The sequence below is a fragment of the Erpetoichthys calabaricus genome, chromosome 3, assembly GCF_900747795.2.
Source record: "Erpetoichthys calabaricus chromosome 3, fErpCal1.3, whole genome shotgun sequence".
Lineage (NCBI taxonomy): Eukaryota > Metazoa > Chordata > Cladistia > Polypteriformes > Polypteridae > Erpetoichthys > Erpetoichthys calabaricus.
Genome location: NC_041396.2, coordinates 304,482,853 through 304,502,846, shown reverse-complemented (window position 1 = coordinate 304,502,846; position 19,994 = coordinate 304,482,853). Strand labels below are relative to the sequence as shown.

General features: G+C 40.3%; 1 protein-coding gene across 1 annotated transcript in view; it reads right to left on the bottom strand.

Moving 5' to 3' along the window:
• The window catches only part of LOC114649169 (5'-AMP-activated protein kinase subunit gamma-1-like), a 43,291-nt gene that overhangs the window by 22,184 nt on the left and 1,113 nt on the right, over positions 1–19,994 (bottom strand). The window lies entirely within an intron of this gene.

Here is a 19,994-nt window from a genome sequence, read left to right as displayed (position 1 = left end):
TTCTTAACCTGGGCTTTTCTCTTTATATATTCTTCACTCTTTTAAGGATATCTCTTATCCCTATGCAGATGATATACAGCTTTATTTTTCATTTAAACCTAACCAAATGAATACGTTGGTCACTTTGGTTGATTGTCTGTCTCAGGTTAATGACTGGCTCAGTAGTAATTACCTGCAGTTGAATTCAAGAAAGACTGAGGTACTAATTGTTGCTCCTCCTGTTCCTTATTCTGAGATTAGCTTAAAGTTATCTTCTGTTATTAAGTCAAGTTTACGTAACCTTGGGGTTTATTTTTTGACCAGTCCCTGACGCTTGATTCATACGTTAGATCAGTCAGCCACTCATGTTTCTTTCATTTAAGAAATCTTTCTAAACTAAGAAATGCTGTTTCAAATAATTCTTTAATAATAATAATTCTTTGCATTTATATAGCGCTTTTCTCACTACTCAAAGCGCTCAAGTCAGAATTGGAGATGCTTGTTCATGCTTTTGTTTCCTCACGGCTTAATCACTGTAACGCTCTCTATTCGGGTCTCCCTTGCGTCATCGGTTAGTTCAAAATGCAGCCACCAGGCTCCTAACTCGCGCTAGCCAGAGTGATCATATCACCCCCATTCTGCACACCCTGCACTGGCTCCCAGTGTTTTATTGAATTCATTTTAAAGTTTTGGTACTTTCAGAGCTTTGCATGGACACGCTCCCGAGTACCTAACCAGCCTCCTCTAATGCTATACAGATTGTCGGACTCTTAGGTCTGGGCAACGCCGCCTTTTAGTTGTCCCCCGCACTCGGCTAAAAACCTGTGGGGATTGTGTCTTTCAGTCTGTGGCACAGAGACTAAGGAGTAGCCTGCCTTATGGCGTGTATGGAGCAGGGTATGTGGATTCTTTTAAAAAAACAACTGAAAACTTTTCTTTTTAAACAGGCTAATTTTAATCAGTGCGGAGTAGTTCCCGTTTGTTTATTGATTATTTTTATTGGTTTTCTTTATGTTTTGTTTTAACTGTTGCATTTGTACTGTATTTGCTGTTCATTGCTCTGTGACCTTTTGTCTGTGAAGGGCGCTATATAAATAAATATACTACTACTCTCTCATTTATTTCAAACCATTGCATTAGCACAGACACTTCATGTTGCATATTCGCAGGTTGAAATAGAAAAACAATAGCTGGAGAGCTGCAGGCTCCTTTGTCATCTGCACCTCATTATTAATTGATGGCTAGTGAAGAAAACCAGAGACAATTAAAACCTAAATGCAGCTGCTTACAACTAAAATAGGAAATTAAATGTAAACTTACAAGCGAGATAACTAAAACTAAGACCAAACATTCATCTTGCTTTAGTAGTAAATAAAAGGGTTTTAATTAAGAAGCTCGTTAAAGTGGAAACCTGCAGCCACTGCAGGCCTCCAGCACTGTAATCGAATACCCCTGACCTCGGACACGAACCATAGTTCCCTGACTGAGAGGCATCAACACTACCACAGCACCACTTTCCCTAAAAAGCCAATTAGTCATTAAGCAGCAAACCTGAATAAAAGTGGCAAGTCAATATTGTCAGAGACCCATCAGGAAGGAAGGAAGGAAGCCCTCTGAGCCACTGCACATCAGGTTAATTATCAAAATGCAACATCCACACTGGCAACAAATTAAATTAAGTTTAGGGCAGATTTCAAAATCCTCCTTTTAACATATAAAGCATTAAATGGCCAAGGTCCGGCTTACTTGTCTGAACTTATCATGACTTACAAACCAGAGTGCACATTAAGATCTCAAGATGCCAGTCTGCTTATGGTTCCAAGGATTAATAAAATAACAATGAGAGGTAGAGCTTTTAGTTACAGGGCCCCTAAACTGTGGAGTGGTCTGCCTGCTACTATAAGTGATGCCCCTTTGGTCTCAGCTTTTAAATCCCGGCTGAAAACTCACTACTTCAGTTTAGCATATCCTGACTAGAGCTGCTGATGAACTGTACAGACTGCATCTCTGTTAGTCATTAGCACTAAAACATAAGTAACATGATAGTTGTAATTGGATACTATCCATCCATCCATTTTCCAACCCTCACCTATTCTGTTTCTCTTCTCGGTACTCAAATGTGGCACTTGGTGCCACGGTCCACCTGTCAAGTTGTTTTGCCTGCATAAAGAAGTCATCCCTGATGGAGGATCACAGGAATCGTGGGAAAGAGGGGTCCTTTCATCGGACTGGCTGGCCCAGCGATGTTTCAGCCGTGGAATGGCCAAATGTGGGAGGCCGCTTGATGGATGAGGTCTCCAGGACTCTAAATATATCCAAATCTTATTATGTGATATCACTCTACTGTTAAATTCTGCTCTGTACTACTACATTTTTATACTGTACTGAGGATTTGTTCTATTCTGTGTATTGTATTGTACTGACCCCCTTATTTTGACACCCACTGCATGCCCAACCTACCTGGTAAAGGGGTCTCTCTTTGAACTGCCTTTCCTGAGGTTTCTTCCATTTTTCCCTACAAGGCTTTTTTTGGGAGTTTTTCCTTGTCTTCTTAGAGAGTCAAGGCTGGGGGGCTGTCAAGAGGCAGGGTCTGTTAAAGCCCATTGCGGCACTTCTTGTGTGATTTTGGGCTATACAAAAATAAATTGTATTGTATTGTATTGTAACAAATGCATCTTGGGGTGCGGGATCTCCTAGGGTCAGCACGGCTGCACAAACCATCAGCAAACTTCAGCCAGGCCAGTGCAGATAAGGCCTACAGATGAACTGGTGCGTCATCCAGGAAAGCCCCTTCACATCTATCGATTAAAGCAGTGGTCTCAAACTCCAGTCCTGGAGGGCTTCAGTGGCTGCAGGTTTTCATTCTAAACCTTTCCTTAATTAGTGTCCCATTTTTGCTGCTGATTAACTTCTTTTGCATTCATTGTAATTGACTTGCTCTTGAAGACTCAGACCCCTTATTTGTTTCTTTTTCCTTAATTAGCAGTCAAACAATAATGAGATATAAAATGAGCCAAAACATGACCAGCAAACTGTGTGGATCATACAATATTTCAAAATAAAGAAAGATGAAGGTCTCAGGAATGCTGATCTGCTCAGATCCCCAAAACATTTGACCAGCGCTCTTAGAAAAGAGGAAATCCATCAATTTGAGAAATGTCTGCCGTTGTATAATGAGAGCAGCAACAAACCACGGAATTAAAGAACGGGTTTAATTAACAGGAAGAATCAGCACCTGATTAAGCAATTGGTTGGAGTTTGAGGCCCTGACTTAGTTGGTCTTCTGTTGGCTCACTCACTTCCCATTTCGTTTCTGTTTGAGTGCCATTTAAGGAAAGAAATGAAGTAAATCAGAAAAATAATAAAGAAATTCAGGGGAAGAAATCTTAAAAAAAAACAAAGTCAAATAAAATGCATGTAAAAGGAGTTAATTAGCAGCACAAACAGGTCACTAATTAAGGGTTAGAATGCAAACCTGCAGCCACTGCGGCCCTCCAGGACCGGAGTTTGACACCACAGGATTAAAGTTTGAGAAAGAAACGGGGAAACAAAGCTCAAAGGTGTTTTAACTGCTAGATTTATTGGTGCCTAAAACTACTGCCCCTAGTCGGATTCATTGAGGTAGATGGGAACATGTCAATCGAACTCTGGTGCGGACCAAAAAAACCAAACCGAGACCCTTTGAAAATGGTGATCTCGGTACGGTAGCAAGCGCACTCTGGACCAGTGCACATGAGGTATGAATGCAAACCGACCCGGGACCAGTCTGATGCTGTGCATTATGGGTAATGATTCTACCAGCGATTAGGCAGCATCTTAGTATAATAATCAATCCACATTGGCACACAGGTTTGCACAATTACCAGATCAGTCCTAGCACCTGTTTTTATGTCTTTGGCCAAGATAATTTAAAAACAACAAAAAGGTGTAGATTTATTTGTGGCATGGTAGCTCAAACTGCATACAGAGATGGTGACAAATGAATGGTCGCACAGCTAACGTTAAAGCATGTAATCTTACACAGCAGAAGTGACATGCACAGGTGGGCGATCCTTGCAATGCGATCCGATCGAACTTGCGGCACAATCTGGACCCAGACGGTGCATTAACTTTGATACTATGTAGTCACTGTTAATCGCACATTTCCAAGTGAACAGTATTAACAAAAAGTTACAGGCCTAAAGGTGGTAGATGTGATTTGAAAAAACGTACAGTGGAACCTCGGTTCATAAACGTCTCGGTACACGTACAAATCGGTTTACGACCAAAAAGTATGCCAAACTTTTGCCTCGGTTCACGACCACACACTAATATATATGAACAAGCCAGTTTCCCTTTCGGTTTGCGCACCAATGATTTCCGCACGTGTTGCATTGTTCTCAGTCAGACGTGCATGCTTTACCTGTGAACTCTTTGTGCTCTACAGTATTTCGTGTGTTTTTGCAGTTAACCATGGCTTCTAAGCAAGTGAAGAGTGGTGCGAAGAAAGTTTTGCAGAAAATTTGAAATCGAAGTAAAGAAAGAAATTATTGAAAAGTATGAGGGTGGCGCTCGTGTTAGTGATCTTGCCGCCGAGTACAAGAAGTCAAAACCTACGATTTGAAATCGAAGTAAAGGAAGAAATTATTGAAAAGTATGAGCGTGGCGCTCGTGTTACTGATCTTGCCGCCGAGTACAAGAAGTCAAAACCTACGATTTCGACTATTCTAAAGCAGAAAGAATCTATTAAATCAGCTGATGTTGCAAAAGGAGTTACAGCGTTAACCAGGCAGAGGCCTCAAGTGCTGGAAGAGGTGGAAAAACTGTTGCTAGTGTGGCTGAACGAGAAGCAACTTGCAGGGGATAGCGTAAGCGAGGCGATGTTATGCGAGAAAGCCAGGAAGATTCATAACGACTTGCTGCAAAACTATCCTTCTACAAGTATCGAAAGTGAGGAATTTAAAGCCAATAGAGGATGGTTTGAAAAGTTTCGCAAGAGAAGTGGCATTCATAGTGTGATAAAGGCATGGAGAGGCCGATAGTTTCGACGCCGACGCTGCGAAAGAATTTGTGAAAAATTTCACAAAATTAGTGGAGGACGAAGGCTACATCCCACAACAAGTCTTCAACTGCGACGAGACTGGATTGTTCTCCACCCAGTTCGTCCTCACTTCACGCCAGAACTTGACTCATGCAAGGTTAGTTTTCTTGGTGGTTTATGGTTAGTTCTTGTATTACAGATTTTTCAAATGTTCATTTCTCAGTTCGTAGCGTGAATTGTTGCAATGTTACTTTTCTTGGTGGTTTATTAAATTACAGATTTTTCAAATGTTCTTTTTCCCCTGTGCGTAAAACTCGTTTAAAAAGTGTTTACAGCGATCGGGTCGTACGGCTATAGCACGAACTCTTGCAATGTTAGTTTTCTCTGTGTTATTCAATGTTTTTACATTTAGTTTACTATTACGATGTGCTTTCTATGGTGTAATTAACTATATTTATGCTTAAAAATCTTTAAAAAATATATATTTACATAGTTTGTATGGTCTGGAACGGATTAATTGTATTTATATACAATCCTATGGGGGAAATTGCTTTGGTTCACAACTAAATCGGAGTTTTGGAACAAATTATGGTCGTGAACTGAGGTTCCACTGTACATAGATTTGAGTTCAGAATACCAGAGAGTAAATGCACAACAAAATAGGCTGAAATTAAATTCACCCGATAAGCCTACCAATACACAACATCAAACACTGAAATTAAATTCACTGCAAGCAGACGGAACTCTCAACCAATAAATAAAATGGGGGAATTAGCAAGTCATCAATGCAAAAAGCATAGAATTATGGGAATGCTTTTTCCCCGATTGCCATGAACGCTGCCTTTCCCGTAAGTAACTGTTAATATTTTAGTAAAAAAAAAAAAAAAAACAAAACAAAACAAAATGCATATGGAAAACAGACACGTAGATTATGTGACATGAGCAACATGAGGATTTTTTTTCCTTTTTCTTCCATGGACATTTTTTATGTTATTTGCCATTGTGCAGCATGGGTCACCATTTAGGGTCTATTATTATCAAGTATAGTATAGAGTCAGCATCTCTAAATCTCAAGCCATCATTCTCTCCCGGAAAAGGTTGGAATGCTCTCTCTGGGTTGGGAACACATTACTGCCTCAAGTGGAGGAGTTCTAGTATCTCGGGGTCTTGTTCACGAGTGAGGGAAGAATGGAGTGGGAGGTTGACAGACGGACCGGTGCGGCATCTGCAGCAATGTGGGCTCCTGCAACGGTCTGTCGTAGTGAAAAGAGCTGAGCCAAAAGGCGAGGCTGTCGATTTACCAGTCGCTCTACATTCCTACCCTCACCTATGGCCACGAGCTTTGAATAGTGACCGAAAGAGCAAGATCACGGATACAAGGGGCTGAAATGAGTTTTCTCCGCAGGGTGGCTGGACTTTCCCTTAGAGAGAGGGTGAGGAGTTCAGTCATCCGGGAGAGACTCAGAGTAGAGTCATTGCTCTTCCGCACTGAGAGGAGTCAGTTGAGGTGGTTCGGGCATCAGATCAGGATGCCCCCTGGGGGGGGGGGTTCCGGGCATGTCCCACTGGGAGGAGGCCACGGGGCAGAGCTAGGACAAGCTGGAGGGATTATATATATCTCCTGGCTGGCCTGGAAACACCTCGAGGTCCCCCCAGAGGAGGTGGTTGGGGAGAGGGAGGTCTGGCCTTCCATGCTTAGGCTCCTACCCCTGCAACTCAACTTCAGATAAGTGGTGGACAATGGATGGATGGATATTATCAACCACGAGATTAACATGTTTTTCTCAGCCATCACAACAAACCACATGAACATACTAAATAAATAAATAAGATAGGGTGTAGTATTCCTTTAAATCTCTTTGGTTGCTTTCCTATTATTTTGCCCTTTTTTTACCTATGTAATTTACTACCTTAACTGTATTCTAATAATGACAATTAATAATGACAGAGCAGAAACCCTGGCAAAAGACCTGAACACTGAATGGAGCCAACTACTACCAAGTTCATTAAACTGTTATTTAGCAGAAACACTAGAGACCTGTGCCAGAAAGCAAGATTAGATAATCCATCTCAGAAAAAAATTCCGTTTTTGCTTTAGCACAATTCCACTCCAGCAGATTAGCCAGTTCCAGAATACTGGAATTCAATCGGCTCATTCAATCCCACATAGGGTGACGCAGACTAACGTGTATTCACAACAACTTTTACAAACCCCTTATGAGTCAAGAATTGAAGAACCAATCAACTATGGACTACAAGTCTGAGAAAGCGAGGGAACAACCTTGCTTATAATCGAGAACAGCAGCTCCAGGTTTCAGAGCCGAAAGATTAATCAGCACATCCAACACATGGGAGATGGCATGGAGGAATTCCACTGGAATAATGAATGTGTTAAGACAGTTAGTCAGTGAAATCCGTGTAAACTTTGTGTGGCAAACTGTTGTAATAGTACTACCAGGGGTACATTTTGCATAATGCAACATTTCTTATACAGTCCAAAAAAAAAAAAAAAAAAAAAAAAAAAATCACACAAGGAATGCCTCAATGGGCTTTAACAGGCTGTGCTTTTTGACAGCCCCCCCCCCTCAGCCTTGACTCCCTACAAAGGGAAAAAAAAAATTAATTTGGACGTGAGCGTCATTAGGCTTTGCATCCTTGCAATCAAGCTAACATTTCTTTCTGATCATAACATTGATCATTACGATAGCAATTGACGAGAATTCATAATTGATTGGAGAATTACAGCATTTTGAGGGTTCCTCTAGAGGACCTCTTCCTCTTACATGATTTGGCTCAAAAACTAATCAGCACATCGTCATCTCATAACAGGTTTCAGTTTCGAGTATGGTGTGTTCCCGTCCAGCTGTTTTAGCTCTAGACCAGGGGTGTCCAACACTGGTCCTGGTGGGCCGCAGTGGCTGCAGGTTTTCATTCTAACCATCGTCTTGGTTAGAATGAATGAGCTGTATTTGCTGTGGATTAACTTGTTTTGCCTTAGTTTTAATTGACGTGACTCAGATCCCTTTGTTGTTTCTTTTCTCCTTAATGAGCAGCCAAACAATAATGAGACACAAAACAAGCCTCCACATGACCAACTAACCTGAAAATAAACAAAGGTGAAGGTCTCGGTCATGTTGGTCTGCTCAGGTCACCAAAAACATGTTGACGGTGGTATTGGAAAAAAACACAAAATCAACAGTCTGCTGTGGCAGAAGGAGAGCAGCAACAAATCACGATATTCAATAACGGCTTTAATGAACAGCAAGAATTGGCTTCTCAGTAAGAAAGTGGTTGGAGTGAAATTGGCTGGAGTTTGACGTTCCGATTTAGCTGGTCGTAGGTCGGCTCTTTTCACATCTCATTTCTGTTTGGCTTCCATTTAATGAAGAAACGAATCAACTCAGAGGACTGAATCCTTAAAAACAGAGCTATTAAAATGAAGGGAAAAAGGAGTTCATTAGCAGTGAAAACTGGTCTTTGATTAGGAAAAAGGTCAGAATGAAAACCTGTAGCCACTGCAACCCAGCAGGACCGGATTTGGACATACCTGCTCTAGACTGTCCTCAAGAAACTGACACACACATCAAAATTTCAATGTTTTCGGTGCCAGAGGACCCTAAAACGTTGAGATCTGTTGAAAACCAGGGATTGAAACGTTTGATGAATCTAAACCTTTCGCTGCTCCCCCCATAGACAATAGGTTATGGTAGGGTGAGGGTGCAAAGCAATATTACTCTGCTTGAAATATTATATGCCCTGAAGTAAGCATTTCATTCTGCTTTTGCAATTTTAATACCATCAAAAAAAGTGTAAGACAGACCCCATAACATTAAGTGTTTGGGATACGCACAGTTGTACTAGTTGTTACTATGAGAGAAATCTCATTATATTGTTTGACTGCTAATGAAGGAAAAAAACAATTGAGTCCGACTCTTCAAGAGCAAGTCAATCAAAATGAATTCAAAAGAAGTTCATTAGCAGCAAAACTGGTCACCCATTAAGGGTTAGAATTTTTATCTAGGAAAAGAAAATCCGAGCACATCACCCCAGTCTTAGCGTCACTACACTGGTTACCTGTGTCATTTAGAATTGACTTTAAAATCCTGCTGATGGTTTAGAAAGCCTTCAATAATCTGCTCCATCCTATATTTCAGAATGTCTTTCACCTTACACACCAAATCGTAACCTTAGATCAGGGGTGGCAAACTCCAGTCCTGGTGGGCCGCAGTGGCTGCAGGTTTTCATTCTAACCATCTTCTTCATTAGTTTTTGCTGTTAATTAACTTCTTTTGCCTTAATTTTAATTAACTTGACTCAGGCCCCTTAGTTGTTTCTTGTCTTTAAATTAGCTGCCAAACAATAATGAGACACAAAACAAGGTGCCACATGACCAGCTCACCTGTGCCCATCACACAATATCTGAAAATAAGGAAAGGTGAAGGTCTCTGTAAGGCTGATCTCTCAGGTCACCAAAACATTTTGACAATGTTCTTAGGAAAAAACAGAAAATCAACAGTTATGGGAATGTCAGAATGAGAGCAGCAACAAGCCATAGAATTAAATAACGGGTTTAATTAACAGCAAGAATTAGCTTCTTATTAAGAAACTGGTTGGAGTGAAATTAGTTGGAGTTTGAAGCCCCAATTTAGCTGGTCAACTGTTGACTTGATTCACATTTGATTTCCATTTGGCTGCCATTTAATGAAGAAAATAATTCAGAGCACTGAATCCTTAAAAACAGGGCTATTAAAATGAAGAGAAAAGGAGTTAATTAGCAGTGAAAACTGGTCACTGATTAGGAAAAGGAGTAGAATGAAAACCTGCAGCCACTGTGGCCCTCCAGGACTGGAGTTTTCCACCCCTGCCTTACATCTTCAAATGAGGGTCTGCTTAGAATTCTGAGAGCTAAACTTAAAAGAAGTGGTGAGGCGGGCGGCCTTCTGCTGTTATGCACCCAAAATCTAAATAGCTGACCGATAGAAATTCACCAGGCTGATACGGTAGAGCACTTTATATAAAAAAAAAAAAAAAAACAAAAAAAAAAAACTGATAAACACACATTATTGTAACATGGCTTTCTAAGAGCTTCATTTTAGTTTAATCCTGATACTCTGTATATGCATTTAATTATCATTATCATTCCTGGTGGCTCCACAATCCGAACTAACCCCTGCTTTCTCTTCTGTTCATTTTCCGGTTTTCTGTGGTGCTGATCTGCGCCACCATCACCTGATCAAAGCACAATGATGTCCCTACACTGATGGATTAAAGGCCAGAAGTCCACATGACTGTTATCATCAAGTTCTTCAATGTGAACCCTGAATACCATAAGGACTGACTGAAGTCATTGATGTTGGGTAGAATGGCTAGAGGGGGCTGGGCGGGTGGTCTCGTGGCCTCAGAACCCCTGCAGATTTTGTTTTTTTTTTCCTCCAGCCGTCTGGAGTGTTTTTTTTTTTGTTTTTTTCTGTCCTCCCTGGCCATCGGACCTTACTTTTATTCTATGTTAGTGTTCCCTAATTCTATTTTCTTATTTATTTTGTCTTTTTTCTCTTTCTTCATCTTGTAAAGCACTTTGAGCTCATCATTTATATGAAAACATGCTCTAGAAATAAATGTTGTAGAATGAAACCCTGCAGCTACTGCGGCCCTCCAGGACTAGAGTTTGAGTCCACTGTCGCAAAATGTCGCAGCTGTTTAAATCGGATTGTCCTACCTGTGATTCTGTGGAATTCTGCTGGGTATTTATTTCTGACTCAGAAAAACAGCGTGTGTGTGTGTGTGTGTGTGAGCAGATGCCACCCTTTGTCAATGTGCGCAGGCATCTCCAATGTTGTGAAGAGAACTGTCTTTACCAAAAAAAAAAAAAGGGAGGAAATGTCCAAGATTTGCATTGATGTCATTTCAAAGGCACAATGTGTGACCCTGAACATGCCACATTTTAAGAAGGCTACTCAGATATGTGAATGCCTCGGATGTAACACTGTAACGTTCATGCAGACCCATCATGCCAGAATGTCGGATTGCATTTTATTCGGGCAGAATTTGGTGAAGGAATTGTTTCTGAATGAAAAGTTGACACAGAAGTACAAGTATAACATGTTCCAAATTTGTCGGTTTTTGTGCTGCTTAAACAGTGCAGAATTTCTGACAAGACATTTACAGCCTTTGATTTTTTGACTCTTTTTTATTGAAGCTGCCAACTGTACACCTTTATTTTTGTAGGTTAGTTTCAGAGCATCGGCTGTCCCAATCAGAGACGGATTTTATCAAGTCTTTCTTTCTGGAACAGGCAAATCCTGAGCCTGACCCCCCAAAAAAATGGATTAGCCAGTCATCTGCACCTTTGACCTCACAGACCACAGAATTCTGTCTTTAATCTGTTCCAAAAAATCAGATTTGGCTTAATCCAGCTTTTCTAGAAAGGAATAAATCCAATTTCCCTGAATCCTGATTTACCAGATTTCTCACTAATCCTGCTTTCCGGAACAGACCCCAGAAGAAGCAAGTTGAAAATAATGACAATGAAAATTTTAAAAACCTAAGTAAAAAATTACATTAAAATTATCTTCAGGTAAAATACATAAATGCTTGATGCATTTTAATTTAAAAAAATGTACCCGACTTAGTTTTGTAATTTATACATTGACCCCAAACAGAGCTGGACTGACGTTTACAATCAGCGGGAGCCTTCCGGTGGCCTGCTGCCTGAAATAAACTAACGGTGAAATTAAATAATGTCGTTATACTGAAAAACGAGCAGGCGTTATTGCTCTGGAGTGGCAACAAATTCTTTTGGTTTAACGCCTGGAGGGTTTCTTGTTTTTGTTCAAGTCAAGTTTTGACTGCGCATGCGTCTCGTACTCATCAGTTATGACGAGAGGGGCGTACGTCTGGTGCTTTGGTGATTAAAGTTAAACTTTTACACAATCTTCATGTATATCATTTACTTTGAATTATATTTGGGTTTTGGTATTTGTTACTGTGTATTTATTTTGCTTTATCTTTGCTTCAATTTTGAATGAAGTGTAGCAGATGGTCACATTTTTCGTTTTTTTTCCCTTTTACCCCTCAGAGTGAAGCTACACAAATTGTTTTATTTGAAATTTTTTTATTAATGAAACATGTATGTGAGTGCAATGATTTGTTTTTAAATGTACCTGTTCTTTATTTCATGATAAGTTTGTTAATGAACACGTCTTGTTTTTACTTTATTTTAAAATTTTTAAAGTGCGTCTCTTGCGCTCTGACAGTTAAACCTTAGCGCTATAATGAGAGAGGGACTGAATAAGCTACACAAAATGTTTTAAATTATTTATTTTTAATTAATCAAACTCATATGTGAGTGGAACGATTTGTATTTTTAAATGTACCCGTTATTCTTTATTTCATGATAAGTTTGTTCATGAACAGGTCTTGTTTTTACTTCCATCCATCCATTTTCCAACCTGCTGAATCCGAACACAGGGTCACGGGGGTCTGCTGGAGCCAATCCCAGCCAACACAGGGCACAAGGCAGGAACCAATCCCGGGTAGGGTGCCAACCCACCGCAGGTTTTTACTTTCATTTTAATATTTTTAAAAGTACGTCTCCTGGGCTCTGACAGTTAAACCTTAGAGCTATGAGGAGAGGTGCATATGTCTTGCGCTTTTGTGATTAAAGTTATAGATGAAGATTGTTTAAAAGTTTATAATATACTTTGAATTATATTTGGATGTTGGATGGGTTTTGGTATTTGTTACTGTGTATCCATTTTGCTTTATTTTTGTTTCAAATTTTAATGAAGTATAGCGTATGGTCACATTTTTCGTTTTTTTTTTTCCTTTTACCCTCAGAGTGAAGCTACACAAATTGTTTTATTTGAATTTTTTTTATTAATGAAACACGTATGTGAGTGCAACGATTTGTTTTTAAATGTACCTGTTCTTTATTTCATGATAAGTTTGTTAATGAACACATCTTGTTTTTACTTGATTTAAAAATTTTTTAAAGTGCGTCTCTTGCACTCTGACAGTGCATAAATAAGCTACACAAAATGTTTTAAATTATTTATTTTTAATTAATCAAACTCCTATGTGAGTGGAATGATTTGTATTTTTAAATGTACCTGTTATTCTTTATTTCATGATAAGTTTGTTCATGAACAAACTTTCATTTTAATATTTTTAGAAGTACGTCTCTCGGGATCTGACAGTTAAACCTTAGAGCTATGAGGAGAGGTGCGTATGTCTTGCGCTTTTGTGATTAAAGTTATAGATGAAGATTGTTTAAAAGTTTATAATATACTTTTAATTATATTTGGATGTTGGATGGGTGTTGGTATTTGTTACTGTGTATCTATTTTGCTTTATTTTTGCTTCAAATTTTAATGAAGTACAGCGTATGGTCACATTTTTAACGTTTTTTTTTTTTCTTTTCTCTCTCTCTCTCTCTCTCTCAGAGTGAGGCTACACGAAATTTTATTTTATTAATGAAACACGTATGTCATGATAAGTTTTGTTAATGAATGTGTCTTGTTTTTACTTCACTTTAATATTTTTAAGTGCGTCTCTCACACCGACAGTTAAACCTTAGTGCTAGGACGACAGAGGGACTGAATAGGCTACACAAAATGTTTATTTTTAATTTATCAAACTCGTATGTGAGTGTAATATTCGTATTTTTAAATGTACCCATTGTTCTTTATTTCATATTAAGTTTGTTCATGAACGTGTCTTGTTTTCACTTTATTTTAATATTTTTTAAAGTGCGTCTCTCGCGCTCTGACAGTTAACCCTTCGCACTGTGAGTGACTGAACAGGCGACACGAAATGTTTCACAGTTTTTTGTTTACTAAGTGCGTTCTTTAAAAAATGCTTGGCAGAATTCTGAGGCACTTTGAGTCTTTTGTCAATTGAAGAAATTCAAAGCTTCCCGGTTCCTCCCTGAGTGGATAGCGCTTTGAGTACTGAGAAAAGCACTATATAAATGTAATGAATTATTATTATTATTATTTATTTAAAGTGGTCTTTTTTTGACCAACACCTCTAACTTTGTGGATGAGTATTCAGCGTTACCATCCAGGCACAGACTGCGGGCCAGCTGTGGAAATTCAGGACTCGCAAGTGAAATTTATAAATATATATTGTTTTGATATAAAAATTATACAAATACAGTGGAACCTCAATTCACGACCATAATTCGTTCCAAAACTCTGGTCGTAAACCAATTTGGCCGTGAACCGAAGCAATTTCCCCCATAGGATTGTATGTAAATACAATTATTCCATTCCAGACCATACGAACTGTATGCAAATATATATATTTTAAGTTTTTAAGCACAAATATAGTTAATCAAACCATAGAATGCACAGCGTAATAGTAAACTAAATGTAAAAACATTTAATAACACCAAGAAAACCTTGAACAACAGAGAAAACTAACACTGCAATAGTTCGCGCTATAGCGCTACCAACCGCTGGCTAAAGTTTGTTTTTTTTTCTTTTTTTTTCTTTTAATGAGTTTTAAGCACAGGGAAAAAAAATGAACATTTGAAAAAATCCGTAATTTAATAAACCACCAAGAAAAGCAACATTGCAGGCTACGAACCAATCGCTGTAAATAAGAAGTGAAAACAAAATCAAGCCCAGTGCATTCTTTAACTGCCTTCCTACCTTAGGAGTCCAGCCCTCTCTCTCGCGCTGTGTGTGTGTGTGTGTGTGTGTGTCGCTCTCTCTCTCTCTGCACAGGGAGAGACTGAAGACGTACAAACCGAAAGGGAAACTGGCTTGTTCGTATATCGAGTGTGTGATCGTGAACAGAGGCAAAAGTTTGGCGAACTTTTTGGTCGTAAACCGATTTGTATGTGTACCGAGACGTTCGTGAACCGAGGTTCCACTGTACGTGGTTTATTTATTTATGAAGTATCGTTCTACACTTTATCAGAGGTTGCCTTAAGACTAATATTTAAGAGTGAAACGTACGTGTAAAAGCTGAATCTGCTGTCATTAAAAATTCCAAGACAAAAATGGTGTTTTTTGTTTCTTTGAGACTGTGCCTGAATAAGCTTCCCAGTCCAGCCCTGACCCCAAACCACAGAAACTGGGGGAAAAAGAAAAGTTTCATGAATTAACACTAGAATTACCAGAGCCAACGAAAAAACTCATAAATCCGGCCCACCTTAAATCCCTTCGCACCTCTCCATCAGTCTCTTTTGTCTTCGAAATGTGTTGAGAAGCCCAAGCAGCCTGCTATACCATCCCCACCCCTAAATCTGCCGCCTCAGAACGGGCAAGAAGTTCTCCCAGTTCCTGCCCAGATTGATTATCTGGGAGTGAGCAAACCAGAATCGTAAGGGGAGATAATTCAATGTGTGTTGTGTCTACGATAATCTGTGTAAACACATTGTTAAAACAGAAACGTTTTTCATGTTTTAGTAATAAATGACAAAACGTAGACTTGAACTAAATAATGTGTGAAGGCTGACGGTCAAATATCAAATAAACACTTTCACGAAAGGTGCAAGTTCAATACGCCAGCTTCTGCGGTGCTGCGATTAGATCTGCCTACTTGTAACCCGGAGGTTGCGACTTCAAAAACCGGCACTCCGGCAAATGTACCATTTAGAGTAGTGAGCTGCTCTTATTGTTAATACTGTATAATACAATACACACATACATTTGTTTTTTGTCTGTAATAGCCGGTGTAAATTTATAGAACTTTTAAAAGTTAGCCCGCCACCACCCACACACTTTTATTCTCTCAGTCACTATCATGATACAACACTCCCTCCGCCCCAGATCTGACATGGTTACTTTTTATCCGAAACTGGGCATAACTGTAGATGCGAGTGGTGTTTTGAGACAATGGAACTGGACATTCTCTGATTTGGAGGGATAAACGATGCCACACAAACGTTGACGAATCAGCCTTCTTTGTATCTCACCATCACTTGAATTTTCTTTTATTCAGTTTTATTGAATGTTCCTGCTCATGCTGAATTAGTATGTATGCACCTTACGGTCCATGATGTCAAAGCCACACTGACCAAAAAAAAAAAAAAAAAACAAGACACATGATATTTGGAAAAACTCATTTGATGACCTGTCTAGTACATTTTGGAAAACAAACATTGTGGCACGGATGCAATGTTATTCATATTATAAATATTCATTCGCATGCCTTCTTGTGCTTGTAATCCGTGACCGCGTGTTATTTTTTCGATCTTGCCCATGTAGTCTACACATGTTGTTGTTTCTTTTGTACTCCAGGACATGCAGAGGAAAGAACAGTACAGAGGCGTCAGTTCTGCGCTATAGGAAATCATCAGATTGCAATGTTAACAGTTTACACACACACACACACACACACACACAAGGACAGTCCTTTCTGTATTTACCACACGTGTACCTGTTGCAATGTGCACACTTCTCTCTGTGCTGTGGTTACTATTACAGTGAAGAGGCTGGGGGAGCGGCGGTCTTGGAACAGAAGCTTGTCGATGTTGCGTCCTCTTTTGTTTTATCCATCGCCTTTTCTTGTAAGAAGCGACGACGAAGCTCCTCTGCAAGGTGAGCCATGAACGCTCTTCTTTTCTCAGTGGCCCCTGTGCATGGCCTTGCACAGTACATGTGCGATGATCGCTGCCAAGTCAAGCATATTATAGCACAAGCAACCGGCCACCCGCACTGAATAAGCTCACGCCTTCTGGTGCACGATGTCAACGCAGCACCGGGCAAAAAAGAAAGGGACAAACATATGTGACATTTTGAAGAAATCATTTTATGACCTGAATAGGACCAATCAGAGAACACGGTCGCACTAATGCAATATTATTTGAAAACGAACAGCATCAGATCGGGTGTGAATTTATGCTGGCGCTGTTAGTCAGATCAGAAGGGGGAGCGAGGGAGAGTGTGAACGTGACGGAGAGAGTAAAACTGATAAAAAAAAAAACCTAACTTTTAGAAATGCCATACATTTACAGCTGATCTGATGAGGTTCGTTTTCAAATAATATTGCATTTGTGCGACGATGTTTTCCAAAATGTAGTATACAGGTCATAAAATGAGTTATTCCAAATATCACATTATGTCTGTTTTTTTTTTTTGACATCTTAATACATAATTCGCCAGCCTCCTCACTCACTCATGTCCGTCCGAAGCCGAATGCGCAGTCACCTTCTGCGCAGCTGCCCGAAAAACCTTATGAGACCGACATCGCGGCAGGCGGTGGATTTACGGCCGCGAAAATTCAAAGAGAAAGGCGACTTCGACCGACATCCAACCCCAACATCGCAACAGGCGGCGGATTTATAGCCGCAAAAATTCAAAGAGGAAGGCGACTTCGACCGACATCCAACCCCAACATCGCAATATATGGCGAATTTACAGCCGCGAAAATTCAAAGAGAAAGGCGACTTCGACCAACATCCAACCCCAACATCGTGGCAGGCGGCGGATTTACGGCCGCGAAAATTCAAAGAGGAAGACGACTTCGACCGACATCCAACCCCAACATCGCGGCAGGCGGCGGATTTCCGGCCGCGAAAATTCAAAGAGGAAGACGACTTCGACCGACATCCAACCCCAACATCGCGGCAGGCGGCGGATTTCCGGCCGCGAAAATTCAAAGAGAAAGGCGACTTCGACCGACATCCAACCCCAACATCGCGGCAGGCGGCGGATTTACGGCCGCGAAAATTCAAAGAGAAAGGCGACTTCGACCGACATCCAACCCCAACATCGCGGCAGGCGGTGGATTTACGTCCGCAAAAATTCAAACAGGAAGGCGACTTCAACCGACATCCAACCCCAACATCGCAGCAGCCGGCGGATTTACGGCCACGAAAATTCAAAGAGGAAGGCGACTTCGATTAAAACTCTAGAGGCCTGAAAGGCGATTTCGACTACAGCTCGAGGCCTAATCACGCATTCTGATTCAATTATGCATTCATTCAATACACCGATATCAGGTTTGTGATGCTTATACTTCTTACTATTCCACTCGTGCCTGTTTCATCTTACGTTGTCGAAACGGACTCTGTCTAGTAGACCATAAGGTGCTTACTAATTCAGTGTGAGCAGGAACACTCAATAATACTGAATAACAAAAATCAAGTGACAGTGAGATACGAAGATGGCAGATTCACCAGCGTTTGTGCGTCAGCTTTAATCCTTCCAGATCAGAGAACGTCCAGTTCCATTGTCTCAAAACACCACTCACATCTACAGTTATGCTCAGTTTCAGATAAAAAGTAACCACGTCAAATCAGTCGAGAATAAAAGTGAAAAAAAAAAACGGCAACTTTTACAAATGCCCTCAATTTACAGCTGATAAAGACGTGGTATAACAAACAAACTCCAGAAGATGCAGCGGACAGAATAGTACAGAGAGGTCGGTTCTGTGCTTTATAAAATCATCGCAATTACTCCCAGTCAAGTACGCGTCTTTATCTGAAAACCGTGTCAGATTGGGGGGTTTGGGGGGGAGCGCAGGATGGTGTTGTAGGAGCGTGAACGGGAGAGAATAAAACTGAAAAAAAAAAAAAAAAAAAACACCTTGACAAGTACTATAAATTTACAGACGCAAATCAAATGTATGTTTTTATTTTATGATATTAGCATTAAGAGCAGCTCTCTACTCAAAACGGTAAACATGAGAAGCTGCCAGCATCGAACCCAGAAGCTCTTGATTGGGAGTCAGCAGTTCTTAGCATTGCACCACGCAAGCTGTCATATCAACCGCCTACCGTAACCTGCTTTCTTTTTCCTTCCGTTAAATTCTTCAATAAAACTGCACTTGTTTTGTTATACTTGTACCTTTTGTGAAAGTGTTTACTTCATATTTGTATTTCAGGCTTCACACATTATACATTTCATGCCTAAATTTTGTCAATTATTACTGAAACATGAAAAACGTTTTCACGATGTTTTCACATAGATTGTTGTTGACATGGAACACACATGAAATGTACTGTAATCCCTCACTATATCACGCTTCGACTTTCACAGCTTCACTCTATCGCGGATTTCTGCAGACAATGGGCCTTTTTTATTTCTGGTACACGCTTCTTCAGTTGATTTCATACAAGGGATGCTACTGGCAGATGGCTGAGAAGCTACCCAATCAGATCACGCGGTTAAGTTCCTGGGTGCTGATTGGCTCAGCGACGGAGAGCAGCATTTGATTCCACTTTGCATTAGCCAGCATCTTGTCTCGCTCATTCAGCATCAACGCGATTCATGGTGTAAAGAGTTATCTTCTGTGCTCTTTTGCGTTTATCTTTGTGAGTAGTCAAGCCTTTTGTTACGTCTCCAAAACGTTCTGCTCCTGCGACATACATGTTTACATACATAATTTCAACGAATCTTACCTAATAGCTAAGAGAATATAAAGGGTTTATGCTGTATAACTGTGCGAGAAATGTTTATTAGAGTGTGGGAGAGTTAATAAGAGCTTAAAATATATAAAAATAACCATATTGGTTTTTACTTCGTAGATTTTCACCTTTCGCGGGGCGATCGAGGAGGAATCACTGTATTCCAAATGACGATGTACTCGTTCCAGCACTTCACTCGAAGATAAAACACTGAGCACCGAGAAACTTCTCTGCAAATTGAACTGCGGCGGTGGGCTGGGATACCAGGCTGCTTATCAACAAGTTTACAGCACTAAAGACACTGACGGAGAGATGAGAAAGGATTTAAGGTGGGCCGGATTTACGAGTTTTCTCGTAGGCTCTGGTAATTCTAGTGTTAAGAGCCAAATTAAAAACAAAACTTGGGTTAGAACAAAATCATGCATCCCCATTGAGTCTTGTTTAAGAACTGATCCTGCTTGGACCAAAAAGCACTAAAGTGCCTCTTGACTTAGCGTGGGATTCGGTGGTCCTCCTGTCTTAACTAATGGGCACTGGCTGGGGGCCTACGATGCTTGGGATGCCAATGTAAATTTCTGTTTTGCTACTTTGCCCCAGGGGGCATATGATACCGTTAAGAGGGCCCTGTCTCCGCCT